Source organism: Oncorhynchus tshawytscha, linkage group LG02, assembly GCF_018296145.1.
Source record: "Oncorhynchus tshawytscha isolate Ot180627B linkage group LG02, Otsh_v2.0, whole genome shotgun sequence".
NCBI classification, from domain to species: domain Eukaryota; kingdom Metazoa; phylum Chordata; class Actinopteri; order Salmoniformes; family Salmonidae; genus Oncorhynchus; species Oncorhynchus tshawytscha.
The window spans coordinates 73,396,609-73,413,775 of record NC_056430.1 but is presented as its reverse complement, the minus strand read 5'-3'; the positions used below and the strand labels follow the sequence as shown (position 1 = coordinate 73,413,775).

Below are 17,167 nucleotides of genomic sequence, written 5' to 3'. Positions count from 1 at the left end.
TAACTGATCCAAAATGGCCCCAGAGAGCCATTTAGACAGCCCAGCGCAGTGCAGTTTCTCTCTCTAATACAGCATATCTCCCCGTCCACTGTTGTAACCACTTCTGGCTTTGTGTTGACTGATATCAATGACTTACAGGCTGTATGACAGGCAGGCAGCCGCTGTGGTAAAGCTGCAAACCAAACAGAAGCAGACAAACAGAGAAAAGGCATTACTCACATCACATACTATAGTAGTTCAAACACTAAGGTACGGAGAGATTTATTTGGATTCAGCAGTTTGCTGATGGTGTCTGTTTGTTTGACTATATTGCTAGTCTCCCACTAGAATACTGATCAGATGAACTTCACATGGAGGTCAATGGGTGGGTGAACCACGCTCGCGCGTTAAGTATCCTTACCTGAGTCCTAAAGACTTGTGTTGGCTCCTAGGCTTTAGCTGAACACACCAACACAATCCTGTAGCTGGTAAAAGTCCTGGGTTCGAACCCCATCGGTCCTGTATTGATGATATGTAGTCTATGCTGTATATCTGTCAACTGCCCAGATGAAGGAACGTTGATAGCTTCTCCCCTGAAAGGCTTTATCTCAGTTGGTTAACACTGTCTTGTGGCCTGGGTTCGGACCCCAGTCACTCACCTGTAGTGTATTTTACCATGTTGTCCTCTCCTCCCAGGCTACAGCCCAGATGGAGGAGCGTCTGTCAGAGTTCATCCAGAACTTCTCCCCGGAGAGCGTGCTGCCGCTGGCTGACGGGGTCCTCAGCTTCATCCACCACCAGATAGCAGAGCTGTCCAGAGACTGCCTGACCAAATCACAGGACGGACTCATCACAACGGTGTATTTCTTTGAGCTGCAGGAGAATCTGGAGAAGATGCTCAACGACGTGAGTCATCATGCAGAGTTGCAAACACATGAGGACGCACATACACAACACATATACATGATCACACACACAACACATATACATGATCACATACACAACACATATACATGCTCACACACACACAACACATATACATGATCACACACACAACACATATACATGATCACACACACAACACATATACATGATCACATACACAACACATATACATGATCACATACACAACACATATACATGATCACACACACAACACATATACATGCTCACACACACACAACACATATACATGCTCACACACACAACACATATACATGCTCACACACACACAACACATATACATGATCACACACACACAACACATATACATGCTCACACACACACAACACATATACATGATCACACACACAACACATATACATGCTCACACACACACAACACATATACATGATCACATACACAACACATATACATGCTCACATACACACAACACATATACATGCTCACACACGCACCCCTAGTCCTCTTCTGGTCTTCCAAAAGTAACTGTCATTCAATTTTATTGGTGCAGAACCTATTAATTGCTAAGAATTTGTTTATCGCTGTCCCTGGTGCTGAAGCCCTCTCTCTCTCTCTCTCTCTCTCTCTCTCTCTCTCTCCCTCTCAGGCCTATGAGCGTTCGGAGAGCTCTGAGTTGACCTTCGTCACTGAGCTGGTCAAAAAGCTCTTCATCATCATATCTCGTCCCGCCCGACTTCTGGAATGTCTGGTGAGCTCTATTACAGGTCTATTACAGGGACGTTGAATGTTCAGGCTGCGGCTCAGACACTCTGGAGACTCTATTCTAGAGCACCTGGTTCAAATGGGTTTCAGAGCAGTTCACTCTCTAAATAGATCATTGAGTTAGAAATATGTGGAATTGTTGCAATAGCTTGTGAGTGGGCAATATATGCTGTACTATCATCCCTTAATTGACATGTTGAATTATTTTGTCATATAAAATTATTTCATATTGCGCTAATTCCCCTAATTTGGAAAGTGTGTTAACTACCTTGTACAAGCTTGAATTTTCAACACATGACCATCTTTTTACCTCGGATTGGTGATGTTAATATCAAGATTATACTAAATTGATTTTGCTTTAAAAAAAAAGTTGCTGGCCACAAACAAATCCACGTATTTGACAGTCAAGCTGGCACTGAAATGAAACCCCTGTCACTTTGTAGGTCTACCTGTGAGGTGATGATTCGTTGAAATGTTCCAGTCAAATAAGTGTTGTTTCCTTTTCGTATTGGCCATCTACTGTAAACGTGACACAGATGAGTTGAGGAATGGCTACTACAGGGTCTCATCTATCGACAGGTATAAGTAGTTTACCCAAGTTGGCTGTGGTTTTATCTTCTAGAAGAGAGCAAACGGTACACGTCACCCGGTTATTGTCCCAGTTCCATTGATCTTTATAGACAATAGTGATGTGATTCATTTGCGCTAGCTTTTGAATACAGTAGAACAAGCCAATCAAAGTGTAGAGTGGCTGCTTGGTAAATGTTGGTGTGTGTGCAGTTTATGAGCAACTTATTTAGCTAAATAGAACTAATCTGAACACAAGTGTGACATGTGTATGTGTCGGGAGTAATGTTTATTTTTGGCCTTCAAAATATCACAACTTATTTCAGCATATTGATTATGAATTTGGACATTTAAAAACAAATTCATAATCAACAACAGGTAGCAGGAACAGTAACATTTTCAACTTATGTTTTAGGAATGTAAATGATACTTTCCGCATCATTTTTCAACAGGATTCTACTTAATCACCTAAAAACTAATGAATGAACCCCAAAACGTGCTTTGGTTTATTGATTTTGATAATATAGCTATAATCATGAAAAATATGTTTGTTTTGCCTACTATTCCAAATGGCACCCTATTCCCAATATAGTGCACTACTTTAGACCAGAACTCTGGTCCCAAATGGCGCCCTATTCCCTATATAGTGCACTGCTTTAGACCATAACTCTGGTCCCAAATGGCACCCTATTCCCTATATAGTGCACTACTTTAGAACATAACTCTGGTCCCAAATGGTGCCCTATTCCCTTTATATTGCACTACTTTAGACCAGAACTCTGGTCCCAAATGGCACCCTATTCCCTATATAGTGCACTACTTTAGACCAGAACTATATGGTCCCAAATGGCACCCTATTCCCTATATAGTGCACTGCTTTTGGACCAGGCCCCCATAGGTCTCTGATCAAAGGTAGTGCACCATGTAGGGAATAGGATGCCATTTGGGACACACAAACATTCCATACTGTTCATCCCCTTTAATCTGTCTCCCTCTCTCATTTTTCCTGTAGCTTAATCAACGATACTAGAGGCTAACTTTATGACAGATTGTGCGGTGTATTTAACCAAAACACATCCCTTGTTTTCATAGATATAGGTCAAAGATGTCTTTATATGAGTCATTACATACACAGCATTAAGTTAAATGCCTAAGGATATTTTCCTAACTGTAAAACGTCCACCCACATACAGTGCTGCCATGGGCCAACACCTCATTCAATGACAGTTGAAATGAACTCCTCCAACTGTCCAGTTGACATTCAAAGCTATATGTACATAAGTCACTGGAGTGTCCCTGGATTTACACACTCTGATTGATGGCTTCCCCTGCCTGTCAAACGCTTGGTCTTACCTCCTTCTGCTGTTGCGTCTCATCTTCCCGTTGCCAGGGCGACCAGCGGAAGAGGTCGATAGGGTCAGGCTGGATGCTTCTGCTTGTGTCAGTTATATGAGAGTGAGAGGGAAGAGGTAGGCAAGGATGGAGGGAGAGAGAAAGTGAAATGGAGGGGGAGAGAGAAAGCGAGAGAAGGAAAGATGTAGGGAAGGATGGAGGGAGAGACAAAGGAAAATGCAGAGGAGAGAGATGGAGAGAGAGAGGAGAATGAAAGAGGTAGGGAAAGTTGGAGGGAGAGAGGAGAGAGAACGTGAATTGGAGGGGAGAGAGGGGGGGGTTCAGTTCATTTGGCATTCTAGTCACAGTCTCCTCTGATTTGGTGAAATGTCAGAGCCATGGTGGAAGAACATTATCCCACATAGAGGTACATAGAGCAGAGCAGAACTCTGTGCAGAGAGCTTCACTCCCACAGAATCCAGTACAAGACTTATATTAGTCTTATATTGTGTCTCTAATCTATGATCACTCCACTCATCATAGTTGGCAATCCAGGGAACTTTGTAAATTTACTCAAATAAATATAATCTATTCTATTCCTTCTATTTCTATGGGTTCACTCCTCTCATCTGTATCTTAGTTGGCAAGGCCAGGGAACAGTTGATCATCAGAACACTGAAACCAGGAAATGACCTTCCCCTCCCAGCTCCAGGTGCTCTGGTTTCTAATAACAGTGTTATATCCCTCCACAAAGGGTGAATGAAAGAGATGCCCAGAGGACAGAATAAAAGGCTATGTTAATCAGCTGTAGGGCTTATTGGAGCAGCAATTCAAAGTTATGACCATGTTAGTACCCAGCAGTTTATTAGCTCCTTATTTCAGCCTGTAGGATTCCCCAGTTAAACTCAAAACAGCACACACAATACCATACACAATGGCAGTCGATGTGGCAGATTTAGTCTGTTACACTCTATATTGTCCCCCTCTTCAATCAAATACCACAGACAGTACTGTCAATATTGTCCCCCTCTTCTCAATACCACAGACAGTACTGTCAATATTGTCCCCCTCTTCTCAATACTACTGTCAATATTGTCCCACAGACAGTACTGTCAATATTGTCCCCCCTCTTCTCAATACCACAGACAGTACTGTCAATATTGTCCCCCTCTTCTCAATACCACAGACAGTACTGTCAATATTGTCCCCCTCTTCTCAATACCACAGACAGTACTGTCAATATTGTCCCCCTCCTCTCAATACCACAGACAGTACTGTCAATATTGTCCCCCTCCTCTCAATACCACAGACAGTACTGTCAATATTGTCCCCCTCTTCTCAATACCACAGACAGTACTGTCAATATTTTCCCCCCTCCTCTCAATACCACAGACAGTACTGTCAATATTTTCCCCTCCTCTCAATACCACAGACAGTACTGTCAATATTGTCCCCCCTCTTCTCAATACCACAGACAGTACTGTCAATATTGTCCCCCTCCTCTCAATACCACAGACAGTACTGTCAATATTGTCCCCCTCCTCTCAATTGACAGTACTGTCAATATTGTCCCCCCTCTTCTCAATACCACAGACAGTACTGTCAATCTTGTCTTCCCTCTTCTCAATACCACAGACAGTACTGTCAATATTGTCCCCCCTCCTCTCAATACCACAGACAGTACTGTCAATATTGTCCCCCTCCTCTCAATACCACAGACAGTACTGTCAATATTGTCCCCCTCCTCTCAATACCACAGACAGTACTGTCAATATTGTCTTCTCAATACCACAGACAGTACTGTCAATCCCCCCTCCTCTCAATACCACAGACAGTACTGTCAATATTGTCCCCCCTCCCTCTCAATACCACAGACAGTACTGTCAATATTGTCCCCCTCTTCTCAATACCACAGACAGTACTGTCAATATTGTCCCCCTCTTCTCCCCCCCTCTTCTCAATACCACAGACAGTACTGTCAATATTGTCTTCCCTCCTCTCAATACCACAGACAGTACTGTCAAAATTGTCCCCCCTCCTCTCAATACCGGCGGCAGGGTAGCCTAGTGGTTTGAGCGTTGGACAAGTAACCGAAAGGTTGCTGGATCGAATCCCTGAGCTGACAAGGTAAAAATCTGTCATTCTGCCCCTGAACAAGGCAGTTAACCCACTGTTCCTAGGCCATCATTGAAAATAAGAATATGTTCTTAACTGACTTGCCTAGTTAAATAAAGGTAAAAAAATATATATACATTGTCTCCCCTTCATGTACATGAGTTCAATCCAGAAATGTCAATACTACATCAAGTTTATGTGGCAGACTGGCAGCTTTTGTGTAACTGTGTATATGGTTCCTTGTCTTCCCCCCCTCTCTATAGGAGTTCAACCCAGAGGAGTTCTATCACCTGCTGGAGGCAGCGGAGGACCACGCCAAGGAGGGACACCTGATGAAGACGGACATCCCTCGCTACATCATCAGCCAGCTGGGTCTGACCCGGGACCCTCTGGAGGGTGAGACACACACACATTTAATGAAGATGGATACTCCTTGTTACGTCAGGACACTCTAGAGCCCTCAACTCTGGAACCACTTGGTTTTATTCCTTTCTTCTCCTCCAATCAGGGACTGATTTAGACCTGGGACACCAGGTGGGTGGAATTAATTATCAGGAGAATGGAAAACCAGCAGGCTCCGGACCTCGTTGGGTAAGAGTTTAATACCCCTAGACTAGAGGGTGAGTAAGGGAGGGGAGGATGAGAGGGAAGAGAGGAACGGAAAGAGAAATTGAGGGTTGGGACAGACCAGGGACCCTCTGGGGGAGGAAGGATGAGAGGAGGGGAGGAGAGAGAGGAAGAGATGAATGGAAAGAGACAGATGAGAGAGAAGGATGAGAGGGAGGAGGAGAGAGAGAGGAAGAGATGAATGGAAAGAGACAGATTGAAGGCTGGGACAGACCAGGGACCCTCTGGGGGTGAGAGAGAAGGATGAGAGGGAGGAGGAGAGAGAAGAGAGGAACAGAAATAGACAGATTCAGATGGCTGGGACAGACCAGGGACCCTCTGGAGGGTGAGAGAGAAGGATAAGAGGGAGGAGGAGAGAGAAGAGAGGAACAGAAATAGACAGATTCAGATGGCTGGGACAGACCAAGCACCCTCTGGAGGGTGAGCGAGAGGTAGGAGAGAGGAGTAGAGGGGAGGTTTAATGAAGAAGAGACTAAGAAAGAGAGGGAAGAGAGGAATAAAGAGACATGCAGGCAGCTGGGACTGACCTGCGACCGTGTGGAGGTTGGGATGGGGGGGACAGTAGACGGAAACAGAAAGAGACAGATTTAGGGCATCGTGTACCTGTAGAAGCCAAACAAGAGAAAATGAAAGATTGATGGTTGAGATTTCTCTACCCACATTTTGACAGCCACACTCCCCTCGGTTGTTTATTATAGGTAATTAACTATAAAGCTAGCAGAAATAACCTTAGGAAAAACAATACATTTTGGCATGAGAAAAACAACAGCATCTTGGCATTGTAGCATGTGGGCAGAGATCCACCTGTCAGCTAGCCTGGTCCCAGCTCTTGTCATTGTCACACTGAACCTTGGCAAGACAGCACAAACAGACCTGGGACCAGGCTACATGTAGACATTATTGAGACGCAGAGAGAACTCCCTTTACTGATTATGAAGCCGGTCGCAGCACTGCACTCACTGTCATTAATCTACACCAGCCCCAAACTCCTTCTCTGACTCCTTCAATTCATTCCAGCTCCACTTCTCACAGTGGCAAATCCATCACAAGCTGTTCATTGAACTACTCAATGTAAATGGGTTAGAAAGACTATTCAGAATCCGACTGGCTCCTCTTTGTCAGCTACCTTCAGTCTGGTTGAAGAATTATGAGTTTGGGTTTTAGTGGGGGTTGTCACAATGTGACACTTTTTACAAACCACCTCTTGGTTTAGCACCTTTCTGTTTTTCACCCACACAAATATTCACAGATTCATCTCTCTTTCTCTCTCTCACAACTCTCTTGTCTTCCCTCCCTCTCTCGGTTCCCCAAACACAACCATTTCGTTTTTAGAAATGTTGTTACCAAGGTGATAAGAAGATATATTATTTTCACATCACTTTATGTGACATCTAATTCAAATTAACGAGATGCTTACTTAAAGGTGCAATGCAGCCGTTTTTATCTCAATATCAAATCATTTCTGGTAACAGTGAAGTATCTTACTGTGATTGTTTTTAATTAAAATTGTTAAAACATAATTCTTCTTCGCAAAGAGCACTGTCTGGAAGTGGTCTGAGTGGGGAGGGGAAAACAGAAAATGAGCTGTTATTGGTCTATTAACTCATTTACCAGCTCCATCCTAACAAAACAGGCTGAAATTTCAGGCGGTCGTTTCAAACAGCTCTAACACTAACTTTTTCTCCAACTTCATACTGTGGAAATATATATAGTGCTTTGGAAAGTATTCAGACCCCTTGACTTTTCCACATTTTGTTATGTTACAGTCTTATTCTAAAATGTATTAAATTGTTTTTTCCCCTTATCATTCTACACACAGTAGCCCATAATGGGAAAGCAAAAACATTTTTTTTTGAATTTTTTGCAAATCTATTTAACAATAAAAACTGAAATATCACATATACACTACTGTTCAAAAGTTTGAAATGAAAACTTAGAAATGAAAACTTAGAAATGTCCTTGTTTTTGAAAGAAAATCACATTTTTGCCCATTAAAATAATATAAAATTGATCAGAAATACTTGTAGACATTTTTAATGATGAAATTGACTGTTGTAGCTGGAAACGGCAGATATTTTTATGGAATATCTACATATGCGTACAGAGGCTCATTATCAGCAACCGTGTTCAATGGCACGTTGTGTTAGTTAATCCAAGTTTATAATTTTAAAAGGCTAATTGATCATTAGAAAACCCTTTTGCAGTTATGTTAGCACAGCTGAAAACTGTTGTGCTGATTAAGGAAGCAATAAAACTGGCCTTCTTTAGACTAGTTGAGTATCTGGAGCATCAGCATTTGCTCAAAATGACCAGAAACAAAGTCTATCTTCTGAAACTCGTCAGTCTATTCTTGTTCTGAGAAATGAAGGCTATTCCCTGCGAGAAATTGCCAAGAAACTGAAGATCTATGTAGATATTCCATTTAAAAATCTGCAATTTCCAGCTACAACAGTCAATTACATAATTAAAAATGTCTACACTGTATTTCTGATCAATTTGATGTTATGTTAATGGACAAAAAAATTCATTTTCTTTCAAAAACAAGGACATATCTAAGTGACCCCAAACTGTTGAACGGTAGTGTAGATACTGTAAGTATTCAGACCCTTTACTCAGTGCTTTGTTGAAGCACCTTTGGCAGTGATTATAGCCTCGAGTCTTCTTAGGTATAACGCTACAAGCTTGGCAAACCTCTATTTGAGGAGCTTATCCCATTCTTCTCTGCAGATCCTCTCAAGCTCTGTCAGGTTGGATGGGGAGCATTGCTGCACAGCTATTTTCAGGTCTCTCCAGAGATTTTCTGGCTGGGCCACTCATCAAGGACATTCAGAGACCTTCGCCCCAGTCTGAGGTCCTGAGCACTCTGGAGCAGGTTTCATCAAGGATCTCTCTGTACTTTGCTCTGTTCATCTTTGCCTCGATCCTGACTAGTCTCCCAGTCCCTGCCGCTAAAAAACATCCCCATAGCATGATGCTGCCACCACCATGCTTCACTGTAGGGATGGTGCCAGGTTTCCCTGCCAGGTTTCCCTACAGTTCAATCTTGGTTTCATCACACTAGAGAATCTTGTTTCTCATGGTTTGAGTCCTTTAGGTGCCTTTTGGCAAATTCCAAGCGGGCTGTCATGTGCCATTTACTGAGTAGTGGCTTCCATCTGGCCACTCTACAATAAAGGCCTGATTGGTGGAGTGCTGCAGAGATGGTTGTCCTTCTGGAAGGTTCTCTCATCTCCACAGAGGAATTCTGGAGCTCTTTCAGAGTGACCATTGGGTTCTTGGTCACCTCTCTGACCAAGGCCCTTCTCCCCTGATTGCTCAGTTTGGTCAGGCGGACAGTTTCAGGAAGAGTCTTGGTGGTTCCAAACTTTTTTCATTTAAGAATGATGGAGGCCACTGGGTTTTTGGGGACACTCAATGCTGCAGACATTTTTTGGTACCCTTTCCCAGATCTGTGCCTTAACACAATCCTGTCTCTGAGCTCTACGAACAATTTCTTTGACCTCATGGCTTGTTTTTTGCTCTGACAGGCTGTGAGACCTTATATAGACAGGTGTGTGCATTTCCAAATCATGTCCAATCAATTGAATTTACCACAGGTGGACTCCAATCAAGGTGTAAAAATATCTCAAGGATGATGAATAAAAACACCTGAGCTCAATTTTGAGTCTCATAGCAAAGGGTGTGAATACTTATGTAAAGAAGGTATTTCTGTTTTTTGTTTTTATTACATTTGCAAAAATGTCTAAAAACCTGTTTTCGCTTTGTCATTATGGGGTATTGTGTGTATATTGATGAGGGAAAACATTTATATAATCCATTTTAGAATAAGGCTGTAACATTACAAAATGTGGAAAAAGTCAAAGGGTCTGAATACTTTCCAAAGGCACTGTATATATAAAACATGGAAATCCCGTATTTGACTGCACTGGGCCTTTAACATATTTGCATTTATTTGTTCAGCACTCTCCCCCTTATCCAGAGTGACTCACATGTCAAAGTGATTGTGTTATTGTAGAGAAAAACCTAAACAACCCTCTTTAAAGTGAATTGCCATTGCATTGCTCAGGCTGTAACACAACGAAATGTGGAATAAGTCACTTTCTGAAGGCACTGTATGTATACACAATGCTATTGATCTGCAACAGTACACACCAGATACTGTATTGAGTGTTAAATCATGTGTTTTTGTCCAGACATTGTGAGCATGGACAACTACTATGACAGTGAAGGTCTCCACACCCCAGAGCCAGACGATTCTGCAGAGGTGAGGACCCTCCATCTCTAATGAGAAATACACTCACAGACACACCAGATCAGAGGTGAGGACCCTCCATCTCTAATGAGAAATACACTCACAGACACACCAGATCAGAGGTGAGGACCCTCCATCTCTAATGAGAAATACACTCTAATGAGAAATACACTCACAGACACACCAGATCAGAGGTGAGGACCCTCCATCTCTAATGAGAAATACACTCACAGACACACCAGATCAGAGGTGAGGACCCTCCATCTCTAATGAGAAATACACTCACAGACACACCAGATCAGAGGTGAGGACCCTCCATCTCTAATGAGAAATACACTCACAGACACACCAGATCAGAGGTGAGGACCCTCCATCTCTAATGAGAAATACACTCACAGACACACCAGATCAGAGGTGAGGACCCTCCATCTCTAATGAGAAATACACTCACAGACACACCAGATCAGAGGTGAGGACCCTCCATCTCTAATGAGAAATACACTCACAGACACACCAGATCAGAGGTGAGGACCCTCCATCTCTAATGAGAAATACACTCACAGACACACCAGATCAGAGGTGAGGACCCTCCATCTCTAATGAGAAATACACTCACAGACACACCAGATCAGAGGTGAGGACCCTCCATCTCTAATGAGAAATACACTCCACAGACACACCACACCAGATCAGAGGTGAGGACCCTCCATCTCTAATGAGAAATACACTCACAGACACACCAGATCAGAGGTGAGGACCCTCCATCTCTAATGAGAAATACACTCACAGACACACCAGATCAGAGGTGAGGACCCTCCATTTCTAATGAGAAATACACTCACAGACACACCAGATCTCTCTTCAAATAGTATCTAGCTTAAGTTGGACTTGACTGAGCTTGCCTGCTTGTTTATGTAGGGGAAGATGAAAGCCATGAAGCCGCCAAGTGAAGAAGACTTTCAAACCATCAAGCTGATCAGCAACGGAGCATATGGGTGAGTAGAGTCTGGTCAAAGCAATATGAATGACTATACATTTCATGTACATCACAAAGTCCTCACATTCATTCAAAGACATGAGGCTCCAGGTAGATTTCTCTGACCATCTAATTTTACCACAACCATACCCTTGGCTTCTTGCACCTCTACCCTTTACCCATCTCCCTCATCCCCCTCTCTCCCCTCCCTCCTTCTTCCCTCCTCCTTCCCTCCTCCGTCAGTGCGGTGTACCTGGTACGTCACAGGGAGACCCGTCAGCGTTTTGCCATGAAGAAGATCAACAAGCAGAACCTGATCCTGAGGAACCAGATCCAGCAGGCCTTCGTAGAGAGAGACATCCTGACCTTCGCTGAGAACCCCTTCGTGGTCTCCATGTTCTGCTCCTTCGAGACTCGCAGGCACCTCTGCATGGTCATGGAGTATGTTGAAGGTTAGTGGGTTTCTGAGGAAACTGTACTACTTTAATGGAATTACATTAAAGGCTTCATAGGGTGTCCCAAGAAACTTCACATATCTTACACCTTGCTCTTTCAAAGTTCTCTCTGTTCTGATCATGTTCACTTCCTTTGAGGTGAGAGAGTTTCTCAGGAAACCTGGTTGGATTTCATCCTCATTCTGGAAAGTAGTACTCTCCCTTCTGCCCTTTTTCATTTGCCCTTCGTGGTATCTGATAGGACTGGCTAGGTGAAAGCACTATGGTGGAAACCAGCGGGGAGGGCGGCTCATAATAATGGATGGAGTGATGTAAATGGAATGGTATCAAACACATGGAAAACCACATGTTTGATGTGTGTGATACCATTCCATTCCAAACATTACTATGAGCCCGTCCTCCTCATTTAAAGTGCCACCAGACAAATCAAATCAACGTTTATTTGTCACGTGCGCCGAATACAACAGGTGTAGACCTTACAGTGAAATGCTTACTTACAGGCCTAACCAACAGTGCAATTTTTAAGTAAAAAATGTGTATAAGGTGAACAATAGATAAGTAAAGAAATAAAAACAACAGTAAAACGACATTTGAAAATAACAGTAAAGAGGCTATAACAGTAACGAGGCTATAACAGTAGTCAGGCTATAACAGTAACGAGGCTATAACAGTAGTCAGGCTATAACAGTAACGATGCTCTATACAGTAGTCAGGCTATAACAGTAACGAGGCTCTATACAGTAGTCAGGCTATAACAGTAACGAGGCTATAACAGTAACGAGGCTATAACAGTAACGAGGCTATAACAGTAGTCAGGCTATAACAGTAACAGAGGCTCTATAACAGTAAAGAGGCTATAACAGTAGTCAGGCTATAACAGTAACGAGGCTCTATACAGTAGTCAGGCTATAACAGTAACGTAGGCTATATACAGTAAAGTAGTCAGGCTATAACAGTAACAGGCTATAACAGTAGTCAGGCTATAACAGTAACGAGGCTATAACAGTACAGTAGTCAGGCTATAACAGTAACAAGGCTATAACAGTAACATAACAGTCAGGCTATAACAGTAACAGGCTATAACAGGGCTATAACAGTAACGTAGGCTATAACAGTAACGAGGCTATATACAGTAGTCAGGCTATAACAGTAGCGAGGCTATAACAGTAACGAGGCTATAACAGTAGTCAGGCTATAACAGTAACGGCTATAACAGTAGTCAGGCTATAACAGTAGTCAGGCTATAACAGTAGCAGGCTAGGCTATAACAGTAGCGAGGCTATAACAGTAACGAGGCTATATACAGTAGTCAGGCTATAACAGTAACGAGGCTATATACAGTAGTCAGGCTATAACAGTAACGAGGCTATAACAGTAGTCAGGCTATAACATTAACGAGGCTATATACAGTAGTCAGGCTATATACAGTAGTCAGGCTATAACAGTAGCGAGGCTATAACAGTAGCGAGGCTATATACAGTAGTCAGGCTATAACAGTAACGAGGCTATAACAGTAACGAGGCTATATACAGTAGTCAGGCTATAACAGTAACGAGGCTATAACAGTAACGAGGCTATATACAGTAGTCAGGCTATAACAGTAACGAGGCTATAACAGTAGTCAGGCTATAACAGTAACGAGGCTATATACAGTAGTCAGGCTATAACAGTAATGAGGCAATATACAGTAGTCAGGCTATAACAGTAACGAGGCTATATACAGTAGTCAGGCTATAACAGTAGTCAGGCTATAACAGTAACAGGCTATAACAGTAGTCAGGCTATAACAGTAACGAGGCTATAACAGGCTAACGAGGCTATAACAGTAGTCAGGCTATAACAGTAGGCTATACACAGTAGTCAGGCTATAACAGTAGTCAGGCTATAACAGTAGTCAGGCTATAACAGTAACGAGGCTATAGTAGTCAGGCTATAACAGTAACAGTAGGCTATAACAGTAACGAGGCTATAACAGTAACAGGCTATAACAGTAACAGTAGTCAGGCTAGGCTATAACAGTAACAAGGCTATAACAGTAGTCAAGGCTATACACAGTAGTCAGGCTATAACAGTAGTCAGGCTATAACAGTAACAGTAGTCAGGCTATAACAGAGGCTATAACAGTAACAAGGCTATAACAGTAGTCAGGCTATAACAGTAACAAGGCTATAACAGTAAGGCTATAACAGGGGCTATAACAGTAGTCAGGCTATAACAGTAACGAGGCTATAACAGTAACGAGGCTATAACAGTAACAAGGCTATAACAGTAACAGTAACGAGGCTATACACAGGAGTCAGGCTATAACAGTAACGAGGCTATAACAGTAGCAAGGCTATATACAGTAGTCAGGCTATAACAGTAACGATGCTATAATAGTAGCGAGTCTATATACAGTAGTGAGGCTATAACAGTAATGAGGCTATAACAGTAACGAGGCTATAACAGTAACGAGGCTATATACAGGCACCGGTTAGTCGGGCTGATTGAGGTAGTATGTACATGTAGATATGGTTAAAGTGACTATCAATATATGATAAACAGAGAGTAGCAGTAGCGTAAAAGAGGGGTTGGCGGGTGGTGGGTGGTGGGATACAATGCAGATAGTCCGGGTAGCCAATATGCGCAGGAACTGGTTAGTCAGGCTAATTGAGGTAGTGTGTACATTAATGTATAGTTAAAGGGACTACACATATATGAATAACAGAGACTAGCAGCAGCGTAAAAGAGGGGTTGGGATGGGAGCGGGACAATGCAAATAGTCTGGGTAGCCATTTGATTACCTGTTCAGGAGTCTTATGGCTTGGGGGTAAAAGCTGTTGAGGAGCCTTTTGGTCCTAGACTTGGCGCTCCGGTACCGCTTGCCGTGTGGTAGTAGAAAGAACATTCTATGACTGGGGTGGCTGGGGTCTTTGACAATTTTTAGGGCCTTCCTCTGACACCGCCTGGTGTAGAGGTCCTGGATGGCAGACAGCTTAGCCCCAGTGATGTACTGGGCCGTACGCACTACCCTCTGTAGTGCCTTGCGGTCAGAGGCTGAGCAGTTGCCATACCAGGCAGCGATGCAACCAGTCAGGATGCTCTCGATGTTGCAGCTGGAGAACCTTTTGAGGATCTGAGGACCCATGCCAAATCTTTTTAGTTTCCTGAGGGGAATAGGCTTTGTCGTGCCCTCTTCACGACTGTATTGGTGTGTTTGGACAATTCTAGTTTGGTGGTGATGTGGACACCAAGGAACTTGAAGCTCTCAACCTGCTCCACTGCAGCCCTGTCTATGAGAATGAGGGGCGTGTTTGGTCCTCCTTTTCCTGTAGTCCACAATCATCTCCTTTGTCTTGATTATGTTGAGGGATAGGTTGTTCTTGCGGCCATCATCCGGCCAGGTCTCTGACCTCCTACCATCAGGCCTACCACTGTTGTGTCGTCTGCAAACTTAATGATGGTGTTGGAGTCGTGCCATGCCACGCAGTCTTGGGTGAACAGGGAGCACAGGAGAAGAATGAGCACGCACCCTGAGGGGCTCCAGTGTTGAGGATCAGCATAGCAGATGTCTTGCTACCTGCCCTCACCACCTGGGGGCAGCCCGTCAGGAATTCCAAGATCCAGTTGCAGAGGGAGGTGTTTAATTCCAGGATCCTTAGCTTAGTTATGAGCTTTGAGGGTACTATGGTGTTGAACGCTGAGCTGTAGTCAATGAATAGCATTCTCACATAGGTGTTCCTTTTGTCCAGGTGAGAAAGGGCGGTGTGGAGTGCAATAGAGACTGCATCATCTGTGGATCTGTTTGGGCGGTATGCAAATTGGAGTGGGTCTAGGGTTTCTGGGATAATGGTGTTAATGTGAGCCATTACCAGCCTTTCAAAGCACTTCATGGTTACAGACGTGAGTGCTACAGGTCTGTAGTCATTTAGGCAGGTTGCCTTAGTGTTCTTGGGCACAGAGACTATGGTGGTCTGCTTGAAACATGTTGGTATTACAGACTCAATCAGGGACATGTTGAAAATGTCAGTGAAGACACCTGCCAGTTGGTCAGCATATGCCAGGAGAACACGTCCTGGTAATCCATCTGGCCCCGCGGCCTTGTGAATGTTGACCTGTTTAAAGGTCTTACTCACGTCGGCTATGGAGAGCGTGATCACACTGTTGTCTGGAACAGCTGATGCTCTCATGCATGCCTCAGTGTTGCTTGCCTCAAAGCGAGCATAGAAGTAGTTTAGCTGGTCCGGTAGGCTTGTGTCACTGGGCAGCTCTCGACTGTGCTTCCCTTTGTAGTCTGTAATAGTTTGCAAGCCCTGCCACATAAGACGAGCGTCGGAGCCGGTAAAGTACGATTCAATCTTAGCCCTATATTGGCGCTTTGCCTGTTTGATGGTTTGTGGAGGGCATAGCAGGATTTCTTATAAGCTTCCAGGGTAGAGTCCAGCACCTTGAATGCGGCAGCTCTACCCTTTAGCTCAGTTCGAATGTTGCCTGTAATCCATGGCTTCTGGTTGGGACTGTGTCTAACTAACACCACTGGTGGAAACTTAAAAACATCTATCCTATCTATATAGGGCATTGACCGAGGGCCAGAGATTCAAATAACTGTCAAGTTGTTATTTTACCATAGTCAATTCAGTTGTAGAAAGTAAAACGGGGTCACTTCCCACAGCAGACCTAGCCAAACCATCTTCCTTAACGCGTGTTAGGTGCTCGAGGGCAACTCAACATACTCAACCCAACTGTATGGCAGAAAGCATATTGCTTTTCTCCTGATTGTTAGTGTTCAGAGTCAGCCTACAGACACAGCCAGGCATGAAGAGTAGTGTGTGAGTCAGATGGGACTCTGCCAAACATAGGTTTACCAGGCCAAGGAGAAGGGGAGAAACAACCTAAGACAAACGACCACAGACAGGGCCGACCGACACTGTGAAATCCTTTAACCCCTTCAGACTGACTCTCAGGCTGTGCCCCATTCTCTTCCCAAAGGGTATAGAAGTGCGCACTTGCACATTGCCCGTCGTAAATTGAACTGCGTTGTTGTGGTATAAGCTCTGTCTGTAGGTCAATGAAGTCCCCACCATTGTTTGAATCCATGACAGAAAGTGTGTACAAGTTCATTATTTAGGAGCAGGGTAGAGAACCGAGGCATAATCCATGTCTAACCAACCATGTTGTGTTCCTATAGGGGGAGACCGT

General features: G+C 43.6%; 1 pseudogene; it reads left to right on the top strand.

Annotated features, from left to right (window-relative positions):
* LOC121840686 overlaps nt 1–17,167 on the top strand; it is a 91,992-nt pseudogene that overhangs the window by 61,018 nt on the left and 13,807 nt on the right.